This window comes from Prionailurus viverrinus, chromosome B4 (assembly GCF_022837055.1).
Source record: "Prionailurus viverrinus isolate Anna chromosome B4, UM_Priviv_1.0, whole genome shotgun sequence".
NCBI classification, from domain to species: domain Eukaryota; kingdom Metazoa; phylum Chordata; class Mammalia; order Carnivora; family Felidae; genus Prionailurus; species Prionailurus viverrinus.
Window position 1 is genome coordinate 64,283,034 of NC_062567.1, and position 18,147 is coordinate 64,301,180.

Consider the following 18,147-nt stretch of genomic DNA (forward strand, 5'->3'; position numbering starts at 1 on the left):
AGCATGTTTTAAATACTGTATTTCTAGAATTACATTTATTAACCTGGTGACGAGTATTTCTCTCTCAGGCATGACAGGATAATACTCTGTTATGTTCATGTAAAAATTTACTGAGACATAGCCACAAAGAAAAGTTTCCTCAAGGAATAGTTGGATACTTTCACACAGAAACACATATCTTGTTTCACTGTATTTTATAAACATTGCTTCTGTAATCCGTCTAAAATTATTTGAGTTAAATATTATAAAATGTGAGGTTTTGGCCCAGAGACGTGCCCAAGCAAAACTTAAAAAAAAAAAACCATTAATTAGGGGCACCTGGGTGGCTCAGTTGGTTAAGTGTCCAACTCTTGACTTCGGCTCAGGTTGTGATCTCAGGACTGTGAGATCAAGCCCCACATTAGGCTCCACGCCCAGCTTGAGATTCTCTCTTCCCCTCTCCCTTTGTTCCTCCCCTGCTTACCCTCTATCCCTCTCTCTAAAAGAGAGAGACAGAGACAGAGAAATGCCATTAATAATAAAATGAGTGCAAATTAAAACTACACTGGGCTTCTTAGTTTTCAGATGGTAAAAGTTCAAAAACTTGACAACTTACTCAACTAGCAACCTATGGAGAAACAGGTCATCTCAAACACTGGTGACAGTGAAAAAATGCACAACGTTTTGGAGGGGATTTGGCAAACCATCATATATTTTGGCCTTTGAACCACTTCTGGCAATTTATTCTAAAGATATACTTCAAAAATTACAAAGATAAAAGTGTGTAAGGCTATCCATTACAGCATTACCTATAATTGCAAAATATTGAAAACAACCTAAATGCCCATACAAAGGAGACTGAATAAACTACAGCATCTACACTGTGGAGCTGTAAAACAGGATGTGGACCATCTCTACAGAGTGATTTTCCAAAAAATATTTTTATGTTGAAAATCAAAGTGCAGAAGTAGATGTATAGCAGGGTTTCTCAACAGCAGCATTATGGATAAATGAAACCAGTAATTCTTTGTTGTTGAGGGCTACCTTATGTATTCTAAATGTTTAGCAGCCTACCTGGTCTCCACCCACTAGATGCCCCTCCCCCAATAAAGAGTCTCCAGACATTACCCCCTACACCGAACCATCCCCATTTGAGAACCACTAATATACAATATACTACCTTTATACAAAATGAAAGCAAAATGAGAAAGTATACATTTATCTGCTTATATTCATAAAAGGAAACAAAGTAAACCAGAAACTAATAAAATTGGTTACCTACTAGAGATTGGAGAAACAAGGCAGAATGGATAGGGGAGGGAGTGGCCTAAGTATCCTTTCTATATATTTTTACTTTTAGAATCATGTTAAAATGTCATTGTTCAAAAAAATAGCATTAAACCAATAAGGGTGAAGGAAGAATCCTTAACATTAAGTACAAACAGAAACACATGAACTGAATAGTATATCAAATGAATAACAACCACACGGAAGGGGGAGGAGGTAGTGATCCATGAAACTTGTGCGTGGCTACACTATTTCAGTTGAAGACCAAAAGAACCACAAAGAAATCTTGAACCTTATTTGGCAAGTTTCTTGTTGGTAATCATATAGGTGTAGCAATTCTGAAATTGTTTTACCCATGTTGCAGGATTGACCAAAGAAGTAAACATTTTAATAATATTAGGAGGTAGGGTTCTCACTCCGGAAGAAAGAAGATATAAATGCAGAAGGTGAGAAGGAAAGAAAGAACTGTAATATTTAATTTGAATTAGAGTGTCCATATAAATCCATGCTTTAAAAAAAAATCTATTTTCTGTTCTGTCTATATTTGGTATGTCCTGATGTTATCCTCTGAGAAGGACACAACATCATTTACATACTGTAGTGGGTTGAACTGCAGACCCAAGAAGATATGCCCAAGTCCTAAACCCCCGGTACCTGTGAATGTGACCTTATTTGGAAAAAAAAATGGGTCTTCTCAGATGTAACTATGCTAGGGATCTCCAGGTGAGATTATCCTGGATTAACCAGATGGGCCCTAAATCCAATAATTGCCCTTATAAGCAGAAGAGAAACACAGGGAAGAAAGTCATGTGAAGACGCAGGCAGAGATTGGGGTTATGTTGTCACAGGCAGAGGAATGCCTGAAACTGCCAGGAACTGGAAGAGGCAAGAAAAGTTCTACCCTAGAGCTTAGGGGGTTTAGACCTACCAAGACCTTGATTTTGAATTCCTGACCTCCAGAACTATGAAAGAATACATTTATGTTGTTTTAAACTGCCAAGCTTTTGGTTACCCAGCAGATCTTGGAAATAGGTAGTATTCTTGCACTAAAAAAAAAAAAGTAACCTGAATCATAGCATCAGGAAACTACCAATCAAAACTAATTCCAGGCACTTTCTTAAAATAATAACAACAGTTCTGCACTCTATGCATATAAATGTCATAAAAAAGAAAAAACAACAACAAAGAGAAGCTGAGGAGGTGAGATTAAAAGAAACTAGAGTAACATGGCAACTTAGATGCAAATGAATTGAGAAAAAGTAGTTATTATAAAGGATAGCATTATGATAATTGGAAATTTAAAAATAGAAAATTTAAATATGGGAAGTTGTTGGGGCTCATTCGAAGGACACGACTGCCAGTTGACCATGAGCTGGACTGGGACAATCGAAGGCTCCTCACCCCCTCGCACGTGCTTGGAATGTATGCTCTGCCTACCATTCCCACAGCTGGAACCGTTTCCAAGGAAGCAGCGTGAGAGAGCATGGTGTTATTGGGACTGTCTGGATGCTATATGTGACTGAATCCAGTTAAGGCCTCTATACAAACTTAAGATTCTGGTGGGCGAGTGCAGAGATCCACTCACCTTGTAGCTGCCCAGGACAAGCCTCATATGGTAAGTTCCCTTGCTTATTACCACCTGCCACCTGCCACTTAGGAATGGTCTCTTCTGTCTACCACTGCCTCCAGGGACAGGGGCCAGTTTGGGAACCAAAAACGTGTTTAGATAATAATACCAATGTGAATTTTCATGAATTTGATCATTGTACTGTGGTTATGCTAGAGAATATCTTTGCTCTTTGGAAACACACCCTAAAGTAGTTACGGATGAAGATTTATGATTACTGCAACTTACTTTTTAAAGGGGAAGTGTGTGAGAGAAAGAGAGAGAAAGTTGAAGGTTTTAAATATAAATATATTTTTGTAGGTCACTCGTCTGCCTATTTTCCCATAACATGCAAATGATTTAGTTGGAGCACAGATAACACAAGGTTATTTTACAACAGGTTTAACTAACATTTGAAAATAAAAGTATTTATATTTTAATGAGATATATATACATTCCTGTAAAGATTTTCAATGGGGTCTTTAAAAATATGGGAATCCCTGGCCATATTTTAAAAATTGATATATAATTCACATATCATAAAATCCACCCTAGTAAAGTACACAATACTTTTTGAATGATTTTTTATTATATTCACAAGCGCATATAACCATTGCCACTATCTAATTCCATAACATTTTCTTCACATCAAAAAGAAGCTTCATACCCAATAGCAGACACTCCCCATTCTTCCCTCCTCCCTGTCACTGCCAATCATTAATATACTTTCTGTGTCCATGGATTTACCTATTTGGACATTTCATATACACGAAATCAAACAATATGTGGTCTTTTGTGATGGCCCTTCTGTTAGCATGTTTTCAGGTTTGTTCATGTTGTAGCATGTCATAGTATTTCATTCTTTTTCATGGCTGAATAATATTCCACTGTATGAATATGCCACATTTTGGTAATTCATTCATAAGTTGATGGATATTCCAGTTGTTTTTGCTATTTGACTATTAGAAACAGTGGGCACACACCTAAGAGTGGAATTTCTGGGGCATATGATAATTCTTTGTTTGCTCTTTGAGGAACCACCCAACTGTTTTCTGAAGTGACTACACCATTTCTGGTCACATTTCTTCTACCATGTCCCTATATCTTCCTCTCTTCTATATCTCTTCTATATCTTCTGCCTTATTCTTTATCTTTCCTTCTCCAGTCTAACTGTAATTTTTTTTAAAAAAATCAGAATTAGGATGCATAATTATTTGTTTACATTATATGAAGCATTCATCTAACGTGACAATATCTTAAGTTAATATCTGGTAATAATATTAGTAGCATAAAATAGAAACTGACTATCAGAGTCAATGAGTAGTTTTTCAGCTGATACTCAGACAAGTTAAGGAAGAAATCCAAGGAAACCTTAGTAGGTAGTACTTTTGCTAATTTCCAAAGTAAATTAGAAGCACAGATATATTCTATACCTTAGTATAAACCTCAGATACAATTTGATCTATAGAACAGTCATGACACAATATATAAGGGAGACTACAATGAATAAAATACACCTGAACATTCATTTCACAAGTGTTTCTACAGGATTCTACCATAAGACTTGATTAACTGGTAATATTGGATGAAATCATATTTTATATCTACATTTCCGGGAAGATAGTATAGAGTCATAGTTGTGATAATAGGCTCTGGGCTGAAATTCCAACCTCACTATGTACTAGCAATGTGACCCAAATTCTGAACTAGAACTACCTCATTTTTAGAGTAACTTACTTTATTGCATTTGTTATGAAAACTAAATGAAGCAGCGGGTTTATATAAATCTTAAATGAAGCAATGTAGTCAGAACACTTAGCATAGTATAGGCACATAGTAGGCACTCAATAAACTGTTACACACAAAAAAATCACCTCTACTTAGGCTTAAGTTCTCTACCTATGTGAAGAAGCAACATCTTAAAAACAAAAAAACAAAAAAACAAAAAAAAAACAGATGCAAAGGAATTCCTATTTAACCAGCTAAGATACTTGTGATTTTATACCACATAGCAAATTTTTATTATTTTCACAAAATGAATAAATAACAAGTACATAATTATGTAAATTTTAGAAATTGTATTCTGTTAAACACTCAAGAAACCATCTCGGGTTTACCTAGAAGTACTTCTCTTAGTAACTGGAGCACCACTTAGTTCACTGGAGCAACTTATAAGGGCCTCGAAGGTATTAATGCATGTAAGGCTTCCTTCCATGTGCTTTCTTTGTAAGAAGAACTTGGAGGAGAAAAACTTTGTAACTTCTTTAAAAGGTTAATTTACATTATTTATGATTTTGCTACGCTTTTTGAAATATGTCAGTTCTCTTTGATGAATAGATAGGGAAATTTATTTCAAAATGGCTCTTCATTATAAGGCAAAGTAAGTATGTTTTTGCAATGCTGAAGTTTTTATTGAGTTTATAAGTCTAATAACATTTTGAATAAGCACTCTTGAAATAAAAGACAAAACAAAACAAAACACCATTTTGTGGTGTTTAGCCACAAAGTATTTAAAATTCAATCAACATGAGATTTAAGCAAAATGCCAAATCATAAACATATTATGATTCAAAATGAGGAACAGCAAATGTGTCCACATAACTTATTATTTGAGCTATTTATTAATCAAATGATGTAATAGAATATGAAAACTGCTAGTTTGAAAATTTATGTAAAGGGAATACAGATGAAATTATAAAAAAATTTATAAAATTATTTATAAGGACTCAACAAATATTGCTTTATTAAAGTCTCATTTTCTCTCAATTATTGTTTAAAAATCATGTAAAATGGTAAAAACAACACATTCTATATGTGTCCAATGAGGTACATGGCAACTAAGGATACTTTGATAGGTTTTATTAATATATGCATTTAAAAATATTATGAAGCCACCACCAAACTCTCTGGAAAAGCTATATCCAGAGAAGTTGGGATGATACTGAGTGTCTTCGGAAACATAACAGATGAGGACCTTATACCCAATGTTTATGTGATTAATTTGCATGTGATCCTTTCCAGCTCATAGGCCTGGAGTTTAATGTTTTAAGCTAGCTCAAGTTCCTCTGGTCCTACTGGAGTTTTACAGAATTAATAAGCACTTAAAGTACCCTCTACTGAACTTTCCTTTCTAGACACATAGACCTATTTAGATCATCTTCTAAATATTTCAGGTAGACCAGTTACCATGTCAGAATGTTATTAGCTTACTTGCTCTGGCCCATCAGAGAGGGGATCCTGCAACATACCTACTACAAGCAACAAAATAAATAGATTGCTTATAATTTAGCAGATATCAAAAAAGAAGCACTAACTAGTTTCAATTTACTCTTCTCTAAGTAATGTTTAGAATCACCACTATTTGCTGTGGAAAAGATATCAGAATAAATTCATAGGTATCACATTATCATTTAAATAATAATTATTATTTAAACAATTATCATAATTGTTTTTCTTTGTAATCTGGGATGACTTCAAATGCATCTATATTTAAAACTATTAGTTATAATAGTAAAATTAAAATTATTTCAGATCAAATCAATTCACAGTGATTATGGCTTTTTATATTTATATTACAAATGTCTCAGGGTACATTTATAATTTGTATTCTACTCCCACTTTTCTGTGTTAACATTTAAAAATCTGACAGTTTATGATTGCTTTGGTAAAATGTATTAACATTTCTTAGGGTTTATACTCATGGTATCTCTATTTTTTTCTTTAATAGAGACAAAAGTAGAAAGAAGGAGAAAGTGTTGAGAAATGTTGGCTCTGTCTCTTGTGCTTGGAGTCTGGAATGATCACCCAAAATGTGAAATGTTTCATAGTCATCTGGAATTTAATTTTCAACAATGGTTATAAAAATTTCACAGCAATATTAACTAGATTTAAACATGATATGTGTTAAATTTAAGAATAAGGTACTGCTAAGTACTGCTGTGTAACCATAGTGATAAGAAGTTAGCAATCTGAAAGCCATAAGATCTAGCTATTAATAATTCATATAAATGTACACACTGGGACCAATCATGTCATCTGATTTTTCTCATGAATAGCAAGAATTAAATTTGAGTCCTCAATGCATAAGTCATTCCTAATATTCTTTAAATAAATATGTAGCAAAAAGAAGAAATACTCAACTAAGGAGATATTAACTATTATTGAAATTATATTTTTAGGATGTTATTCCTAGGCACCAAAGCAGAGATGTGCACTGCCCCCTGAAGAGCAGGGACTATATTTATTTCCAAGTAATAAGAATAATGTAGTGGAATAATCAAAGTATGGCTAACCTGATGAGAATGCAAACTTCTTAAAAGTCAACTTTAAGAATATTTATCATTATATTAGATTACCATTTGAAATCCCTATTATTTGACTTTCTGACCTACAAAAATTCTAATTCCATATGGTGCAACCTAATAATTGACTCATAAATTGAGGAAAAGTTTTAGAAGCAAAGGAAGATTTTTTCCATTATTATTTTCATAAATTAACCCATAGAAGAGTTAAATATGAAAAAAATTATCCTAAATATTTTCCCAAGCAAAAGAAAGCTATAGGAAATTGTTTACATTTATAGATTTCTTTAAGAGAGTTTTAAAAAACTGAACTGTACCAACTACTACACAGGAAGTACCAAAATGTATACTTTCAATTGTCAGCCAATTGCCCAAAGATATTTATGCAAAGTTTACTTGCTTTTAGTCTAATAGTTATAAAGCAAAGGAAAAGAAGTGAATTAGCTACAGCCATATTACTGAGCCTTCTTCATGGCAAAAATCATTTCTTTTACAAGGGACATGTGAAGTGGCAAATCTTTATCCCTATCATAAAGAGGATTATGTGACATATCTAGTGCATGCAGCAAAATAAATAGTTTGCTTCCTAAATAGTATATGGAGCCAGACTGATTTGTCAGTAGAAACCAAATCTATGGAGATGTTCATCCACTCATTTATTCAATCATTCATCAGGTGTTCATTGCACTGTTATAATATACTATTCTTTAGATTCAGTAGATACCACCAGTGCCGTACAGATACGCAGATGCCCTTTCTAGCTTATATTCTATAAAGATTTGTTCAATAGTAACTCAACATGGGCAAAGTCTGTTCTAGTAATAACTCTCACTCCCTAAGCCCAGATTTGTCTAATTTGGGGGCAGCAAGACCAGTGTATGTGTAACCAACTGGGTATGGGGCTCCATGAGTAGCCCTGAATTAAGCATATCACATTCTTCCTTTATTCCAGCGACCCTTTCAGACCAACATTCCACTCAGGCAATGGTCCGGGTAGCCTGCATCTTACTTAAATAAACACATTCTTTGTCCTTCAGAGGCTCTCCCTATTTTTTTTTGCACTTAGAGATTCATTAAGAATCAAAAAGTCTGAAAACTAGAAACCCAGAGGAAAATGGTAATTGAGATATTTAACTTGCATTCCCCTATATTCTTACTTAGGTCCTTTTCCAGGCCACATCCTCATTTTTAAATCTGACAGCTGAGGCAAAAGAAAGGAAAAGAAAAAAAAAAGCAAAGCAAAGGAAAGCAAGGATCTCACTGAAAATACTTTATTGACTATGAGGTTACTCTGTCTGCCATGGAGAGAGGAGGCAAACTAGGTCTTCTAACCTCCCTCCTGATCTCACATGCTCCTGGTTCTCTAATAGTCATTCTCTGGTTTTATATGTGTGGCTTAGATGATGGTCTACTATAACATAGTTCTTCTATCCCTCCAAATAGGAAATCCTGGATTTGGGACATATTTATATAGAAACAATTCAAAGGGATGTGCAGATTTTTTTAAAAAAATGATTTTTAAATATTTATTTATTTTTGAGAGACAGAGACAGAGACTGAACAGGGGAGAGGCAGAGAGAGAGGGAGACACAGAATCTGAAGCTGGCTCCAGGCTCCGAGCTGTCAGCACAGAGCCCAATGTGGGGCTTCAACCCACGAACCAGGAGATCATGACTTGAGCTGAAGTTGGATGTTTAACCAACTGAACCACCCAGGTGCCCTAGGATGTTCAGATTTTTAAGTATCTACAAAACTCATTTGACACATACATATCTTGGCCTGTGATGCAGTTTGTCAATGTGGGTGCTATTAGTGTTATTTAAGTGTTTTGTTCATTCTGTTGAACTACTTAAACCAAAAATCTTGCACTGTTGCAGAATACAGTCTCTTTTTTTTTTTGACAACATAAAGGTTAAATAATGATTTTTAACGCCATAATCCATTGTTAAAATTAAGATTTGCTTGTTTTATATCTCTTCAGGAACTCTGATTTTAAATTAAGGGAATATTTTTAGAGATTTTTTAAAACTTTATAGATAAGTGGGTTTTAGAAGAATACGAAAGAATAGAGAACATATTCTAATCTGAAAGTGATCTGAACATAGTTTAAAGGAATTTCAATGTCACACAAGAATATAGTTTCCTTCACATTAACATAAATGAATGACAGCCAGTACTATGCTAAAATTGCCTGGGATTGCCATGTTCCCCCAGCATTATATGGACCTCTGTTTCTGAACAATAGCTTAATATTAATACAGATTTAGCATACCAAACAAACAACCCTAGATGGTGATACTTGCAAGGTCAGGCAAGAGAGTAGTAATTTTTTAGAGAAATATGCCCTGCTGCTAGCAATACCCAAGTGAAAATGACTTTAGAGTCAGACACACGTAAGTTCAAATGTTAGTTGTAGTCAGCTGCTTGACTTCAACCTAAGTTTTCTCACCTATAAAATAGGAATACTAATGCCAACTTTATGTGTTTTCATACAGAAAAATTAGAAACATATAATATGTGTATAATAGTGACTAATGCATAATAATTAGTGTATTTTAAATTAACAAAAAGCAAAACAAAACAAAAAACAAAGTAGTAAGTCCAGAGATACTTAACCCTTGCTAAAGATGCCCCAGGATCCATCAATTATTTCAAGAGGTCATAAGATTCTCAACTAAAAATCAATATTAATTCACTTTATGGTAAAAATAACATAGGCTAGTCAACTATACTTCAGTAAAAAAAAAAAAAAAAAAAAAGTAAAAATGCATAGGCTAAATCATTAAAGGCATGAGTGGAAATGCCATCCCAGAAAGCATGGATTAAATGCTGGCACTGTTAAAAGAAGAGGTTTCATGTCATAAGCTCATCTAACTAAGAAAAACAATTGAAAAAGACAGAAATTTTTGTAAGTGAATGCAAACTATAAAAGAATCATAGTTTGTCATTCCCCATAAATCTGGGACAGCGCTCAAGAAGATTTAATTACTATGATTGTCTGAGAAAACATTTAAGGTCAAACAGTGGTTTATTTTTTCGTTTCAATCACAGGTAGATGTTTTTAATGTGATTATTTTGTTAATCTGAAAATAAGAGGCAGTGAATGCAGAGGGATTTATATCCAGAGATTTGATGAACTCTAACTTCAGGCTCTGAAATGCTATGTAACTCAAAGTACTAAAGTCTCTAATCTCTTTGAACTCCAATTTAATTTTCAAAATATTCTATTTAGCATGACTTATGCAGAGCATAATGCTGACAAAAGAGAATGAGAAGTAATGATTATAATAGAAGTTATGTCATCTTTTATATTCCTCAAGGAGCATTAACAGACTAAAATTTAACATATAAGGTTATATTACATATATAAGGAAAATGTACCATTTACTTATAAAGAGGAGACAAGTTCCTTAGGTGGAAATTAGACAAATGGCAGACAGACTCACAAAGTACCAAAAAATTTTAAAAACTCAAAGAGGGGTGCCTGGGTGGCTCAGTCAGTGGAGCATCTGACTTCAGCTCAGGTCATGATCTCACAGTTTGTAAGTTCAAGCCCTGCATCAGGCTCACTGCTGTCAGCACAGAGCCCGCTTTGGATCCTCTGCCCCTCCTCTGCTTACTCTCTCTCTCAAAAATAAACAAACAAATGTTTAAACTTTTATTTAAAAAAAAAAGTAATTCAAAGAAATTCAGCATGAAGAACACTTTAGCACTGCTTAAGGACCTAGGGGATGGGTACTGTTATTTCCGGGATATATCAATGACATAATATTAGTGGAGGTGAGTCTAATAAATGTTTGCTTTTCTCAGAGTGGTATATTAGAGGAAAGGTGGATAGGGCAACCTTGCTTAGAAGTGTCCAAAAAGAAAAACAATGATTGTATGTGTACTTGAATCTGAGGCATTTCTGATCTATTTAGTCATGGGAGAAACATCTAATTCATGACAACTGTTAAAATCCTAATTAACTTTCAAAACCTGGGTCAACTGACACACTGTTATATCATGGTTTTCCTCCTTTTGAACATCTACAGCATTTCTTGCTTTTCTTGAGGCACTTTTTCCTACTTTTATTGAAGTTGATTGCATGTTTTTGTTTATAACCAAATTTAACATAAGCTCTACATTGAGAGTGATTATGTCTTACTGTCTATCCTACATAGTATCTTATAGCAGGGCTTTAATAAACACTTAAAATTAAAAAAAAAAAAGAGTATTGACAGAAAATAATATACATTAATGTTCCCAAGATATGAAGTATAATATCCTGGCCATTCTATGCCTCTTTTTCCTCCTTTTGTTTTTTTCTGTTGTCTGTTTCTTTTAAAAAATGTTTAGTCAAATTTAATTCAACCCTTATAATACAGTCCTCTCACTTTCCTAACCTTTTACTTCTCAACCCCCAAAGTCAAAGATAGACAAAAATTTGCACAAGTTTTCTTTTCATACACAATTATGGGAAGTCTGAATCTATTTCAGATCTGTTGAATGTTAAGTATTAAGGCATAAGGATTGAGTAGTAACAACATCATGGGCAAAATTTCTGTCCCAAGATATTTCTACCAAGGCAGGGTAGTGAGAGCAAGAGCTCTGGGAACAGAATTACATAGTGGGTTGGTGACCAACTGGAGACTGTTGCTGAGGAGAAATATGTGAAGTATTCAAATGGTCCTCTGGATGATTAAAAAGAAGAAAAAATAATATGAAAGATCCAAGATTTTGCTACCTTTTGTTAACAAACACCTATTTCTTATGTCTTTCTTCTTTCCCTCCCTTCTCTCCATTCCTTCCCTCTTTGTTCCTTCCCCACTCTCTCCTTCCCTCTCCTCACTCTGTGCCCCCAAACCCCACCAAAATGTTTCAATTCCCCATTTAGGTGAATATTAGCATATAATAATGTTTTGTTAGCAGGTGAACTAAACAAGTAAAAGATTGGACTTTTGAGGTTTAATGGCTGAAGAACTACAACATGACTAATGGGTCATAAATTAGTGGATTAGTGAATGCAAAAGCAGATCACAAATCTACCCTTGGGTAGTTGGGAAGACAGAGAAACTGCACCAAGAATTGACAAAAGAAATTTGGGATCTATATTCAAGTGGAAAACTTTTCCTAAGGGTCAAGATGGCTAACAGTAGGGAACAATGAGTTTCAGTCATCAGTTTGAAGATTACAATACAGTCACATTATTCAGGAATTTCAGTCTCCAATAGCCTAAAATTGCCAAAATATTTTTTAAAGTTACATCTGAGCAAAACAAAACATTTCACCATATATCATCCCATAGATTTAGAGTACTAAATCTACATTAGAGATAACATTTTTCTTTGCTAAAACGTATCAAATGTTCTAGTAGTTATTGTATCCAATCATTAATGAAATAGGATGAGAGGAAGCTGTTTTGAAACTAATTTATCTAGCACAATATTTATTTCTATTGAACTAAGGCCCAGATTTTCTTTTATCTGGTTCTCATTATTAACATTGTTTAAGTATTAGAAGACAGTATCTGGGCTGTGCTGAGAGGCTGGAGCCTGTTTCAGATTCTGTGTCTCCCTCTCTCTCTGACCCTCCCCCGTTCATGCTCTGTCTCTCTGTGTCTCAAAAATAAATAAACGTTAAAAATAATTAAAATAAAATAAAATAAAATGTAAGTGTCCCAATTTGCTTAATTAGAACATTTATTTTCCTCAGTTCACTTTTTTTTCTTTCGAATACAAATGATATTATTAGATATGCACCTTAACAAAATCCACTCCTTTCCCCCATGAAAATAACAATGAGATCCACCCTCTATCAAGAAGTCTTTCAGTCATAAAAAGTGAAAACAGGGAGATTTTAATAAAGTCTGTTAGTGACTCATGAAATTTATTCTGTAGGTAAATAAAACTCGATCCTGTATTCACTTTAGTTTTTTTTTTTCTGCCAAAGTAGTACTTAGTCAATATTCTGCTTCCCTAAATTAATGCAATAAACCATTAGATAATAATTCTCATTAATACGAATATTTGAAGAAGAAATGTTTAACTATTGGCAAATATTTTGAAGTAGGTTGTCACAGCTTTCTTTGAAATCATAAACACTTATGAGATTATTTTCAAATGTTCTTGAAAAAAATCAGCAGTGTTTAGGATACAAGAAATAAACACTACATTTAGTCTCTCTTGGTTTACATATACATTTATGTACATTTTATGCTTTTTTGCATATTATTTTGCATATGAGATATTTGTCTTATAAAATGTTAAATATAAATACAAATTTTCATATTTCTAGAAGCTATATAATCAAGATAAAATGACTTTTAACAGTAATTATTTTAAAACACCTTTAATCTTAAAAAACAGAGTTTCAGTCTCATGTCTTCCTAAGTTGCAGTTGACCTTTTGCTTAGCCAACAGTAAATTTCATAACTAAGAACAAGTTTCTCAGTGATTTAGGTTCACTGCAAAATAACATAGGTCTCTCTGAGGGCAAACACTGGGATTTATGTACTTTCTTTATTTTCCCACTTTTTAAAGATTTGGTAAAATACACGTGGCATAAAATTTGCCATTTTAACCATTTTTATGTGTACAGTCCAGTGGCATTATTTTGGGTTTTTTTTTCAGTTTTACTGAGATAAAATTGACATACAACATTGCGTAAGTTTAAGATTTAAAAATGTTGATTTGATGTACTTATATATAGCAAAATGATCACTGAAATGTTACCTGATGACTTTATCACTTCACATATTTATCATTACTTTATTATGGTGAGAACATTTTAGATTTACTCTCTCAACAACTTCCAAGTGTATGTTATTGTTAATGGTCATCATGACACTGTGTATTAGATTCCCTGAACTTAATCATCTTCTAACTAGAATTTTGTGCTCCTGACCAACATCTTCCCATTTCCTCTACTCTCTGGCTCCTGGTAACCACCATTCTATTCCCTGTTTCTATAAGTTTGGCTTTTTTAGATTCTACATGTAGGTGTTATCATATAGTATTCATCTTTCTTTGTCAGATATTTCACTTAGCATAATGCCCTCAAGATCCATTCATGTTGTCATAGATACCAGGATTTCCTTCTTTCTCTTGGCTGAAAGTTTCCTGTGTGTGTGTGTGTGTGTGTGTGTGTGTACTATATCTTCTCTTGCCATTCAACTGTTGATGGAAACGAGGTTGTTTTCATATTTTGGCTATTGCAAATAATGCTGCAATGAACATGGGAATACAGATATCTCTTCAAGATCCTGTTTTCATTTCCTTTAGTTATATATACCCAGAAGTGGTATTGCTGGATCATATGATAGTTCTTTTTAATTTTTTGTGGAGCTTCCATACTGTTTTCCATAATGGCTAAACCAATTTACATTCCCACTAACAGTGCACAAGGATCCCCTTTTCTCTACATCCTTGCCAACACTTGTTATCTCTTGTCTTTTTGATACCAGTCATTCTCACAAGCGTTCGATGATATCTCATTGTCGATATGGTTTGCATTTAGTGATGTTACCATCTTTTCATGTACCCGTTGGCCATTTGTCTTTGAAAAAAGTGTCTATTCAATTCTCTGCCCATTTTTAAATCAGACTGTTTGAGTTTTTGCTAATGAGATGTATGTGTTCTTTATATTTTTTGGATATTAAACCTTTACTAGGTATAAGATTTGCAAATATTTTCTCCCCTTCTATATGTTGATGTAGTCCCACTTACTGATTTTTGCTTTTGCTGTTTGTGCTTTCGGTGTTATATCCAAAAAATCATTGCCAAGACCAATGCCAAGGAGCTTTTGCCCTATTTTCTTCTAGGACTTTTATGGTTTCAGGTCTCACATTCAGGTTTTCAATCCATCTCAAGTTCATTTTTGTGAGTGGTGTAAATACAGTTCCAATTTCATTTTTCTACATGTGGTCATCTAGTTGTTTTTTTTTTAAACCTTTATTAAAGAGACTATCCTTTCCTCATTGTGTAGTCATGGCTCCCTTGTCAAATATGCAGGGGTTTATTTCTGGTCTTTTGATTCTATTCCACTGGTCTATGTCTATTTTTATGCTAGCATCATACTGTTTTGGTGACTATAGGTTTGCAGTATAGCTGAAATCAGAAGTGCAATGCTTCCAGCTTTGTTCTTCTTTCTCAGGATTGCTTTCTCTATTCAGGTCAGTTTGTGGCTCCACACAATTTTTAGGATTGTGTTTTTTTCTATTTCTATAAAAAATGCCATTGAGATTTTGACCAGAATTGCATTGAATCTATAGACAGCTTTGGGTAGTTTGGACATTTTAGTAATATTAATTCTTCCAATCCATGAACTTGGGATGTCTTTCCATTTGTGTCTTCTTTAGTTTCTTTAATCAAAGTCATATAGTTTCAATATACAGATCTCTCATCCCCTTGGTCAAATTTATATCTAAGTACTTTATTGTTTTCAATGGTATTGTAAATAAGATTATTTTACTTCTTTTTCAGATACTTTGTTGTTAGTGTATAGAAATGCAGTTAATTTCTGTATGTTGGTTTTGTATCCTACAACTTCATTTAATTCATTGATTTGTCCTGAATGTTTTGGTGGAGCCTTCAGGCTTTTCTATATGTATGTAAGATCATACCATCTACTAACAAAGACAATTTACTTCTTCCCTTTTGATTTGGATGTCTTTTATTTCTTTATATTGCCTAATTGCTCTGGCTAGAAATTCCAGTACTATGTTGAATAACAGTGGTCAGATTAGGCACCCTTGTCTTGTTCTTGAGATCTTAGATAAAAAGCTTTCACTTTCAACTTTTCACTATTGAGTATTATGTTAGCTGTGCGTTTGTCATATATGGCCTTTTATAATGTTGAGGTATGTTCCTTACATACCCACCTTATTGGGAGATTTTGTCATGAGAGCATGTTGTGTTTTTTCAAATGCTTTTTCTTCATCTATTGAGATAATCATACGATTTTTATTCTATTCATGTGGTGCATCACATTTATTGATTTGCATATGTTGAACACATCCCAGGAATAAATCTTCCTTAATCATAGCATGATTCTTTTAATGAGCTGTTAAATTTGGTTTGTTAATTTTGTTGAGAATTTTTACATCTATATTTATCTCAGATATTGGTCTATAGTTTTCTTATTTTGTAGAGTCCTTATCTTGCTTTGTTATCAGGGTAGTGCTGGCCTCATAAAATAAGTTTGGGAGTGCTCTCTCTTCTTTGATTTTTTGGAAGAATTTAAGAAGACTGACATTAATTCTTCTTTAAATGTTTGTTAGAAATTAACCAGTGAAACCAACTGTTTTTGGCTTTTCTTTCCTGGAAGGTTTTTCATTACTAATTTAATCTCCTTTCTTGTTATTGGTCTTTTAAAATTTTTTTCTTCATAATTCAGTCTTGGTAAATTGGTTATTTCTAGGCAGTCGTCCATTTCTTCTAGGTTATCCAATTTGTTAGTATAACATTGTTCACAATAGTTTTTTAAGAACGTATGTATTTTAGATGTATCAGTTGTAATATCTCCCCTTTCATTTCTAATTTTATTCATGAGTCTTCTTTCTTTTTCCCTTAGTCTAGCTGAAGGTTTATCAATATTGTTTATCTTTTCAAATTATTAGCTCTTAGGTTTGTTGATCTTTTTTATTGTTCTTTTGGTCTCTATTTCATTTATTTCTGCTCTGATATTAGTTATGTCCTTCCTTCTGTTAACTGTGGGCTTTATTTTTTCTTATTTTTCTAGTTCTTTGAGGCACGAAGTTAAGTTTATTAGAAACATCTTTTTTCATTTTTAATACAGGCATTTATTGATATAAATGATCGCCTTAGAACTGCTATTGTAGCATCCCATATGTTTAGTTTCCATTTTCATTTGTTTCAAGATTTTTTAATTTCTCTTTTGATTTCTTCTTTGACCCATATTGGTTGCTCAGGAGTGTGTTATTTAATTTTCACATATTCGTAAATTTTCCAGCTTTTCTCCTATTATTGATACTAGTTTTACACTATTATAATGAAAAAAAATACTTGGTATGATTTCAATCTTCTTAAATTTGCTAAGACTAGTTTTGTGTTATATGTCAGACAATGTTCCATGCGTGCTTGAGAAGAATATGTAGTTTACTGCTTTTGGATAGAATATCTGTATATGTCTGTTAGGTCCATTTGGTGTAAAGTATGGTTTGAGTCCAACGTTTCTTGTTAATTTTCTGTCTGAATGGTCTATCTGTTGTTGAAAGTAGGATACTGAAGTCCCCAACTATTCATGTATTGTGTAACTTCCTTCAGATTTGTTAGTATTTGCTTAATATGCACCCATATTTAATATTTGTTAGTATTTGCTTATATATGCACCCAACTCCACTGTTGGGTGCATATATATTACAATTATTGTACCTTCTTGACACATTGGACACATTATCATTATATAATGACCTTCTTTGTCTCTTGTTACCATTTTTCACCAGAAGTATGTTTTGTATGATATAAGCATGGCTACTCCTGGTGTCTTTTGGTTTCCATTTACATGGAATATCTTTTTTCATCCCTTCACTTTCAATCTATGTGTGTCCTTAAAGCTGAAGTGAGTCTCTTGTAAGCAGCATATAGTTGGGTCTTGTTTTGTTTTTTGTTTTTTTGTTTTTTGTTTTTTGTTTTTTGTTTTTTGTTTTTATCCATCCGTCCTGTCTATGCCTTTTGATTGGAAAATTCAATCCATTTACATTTAGAGTAAGTGTTAATAGGCAAGGACTTACTAATACTGGCTTATTGTTTTCTGGCTTTTTTGTAGTTCTCTAACTTCTTTCTTCCTCTTCACAGCCCTCCTTTGTGAATTGCTGATTTTCTTTTTTCTTTTTTTCTTTTCTTTTCTTTTTTCTTTTTCTTTTCTTTTTTTCTTTTTTTAATTTTATTTTTTTAAATTTACATCCAAATTAGTTAGCATATAGTGCAACAATGATTTCGGGAGTAGATTCCTTAATGCCCCTTATACATTTAG

At 33.3% G+C, this 18,147-nt stretch overlaps 1 protein-coding gene across 1 annotated transcript in view; it reads right to left on the reverse strand.

Moving 5' to 3' along the window:
- ABCD2 (ATP binding cassette subfamily D member 2) overlaps positions 1-18,147 on the reverse strand; it is a 69,966-nt gene that overhangs the window by 18,465 nt on the left and 33,354 nt on the right. The gene's annotated exons all lie outside the window — the stretch shown is intronic.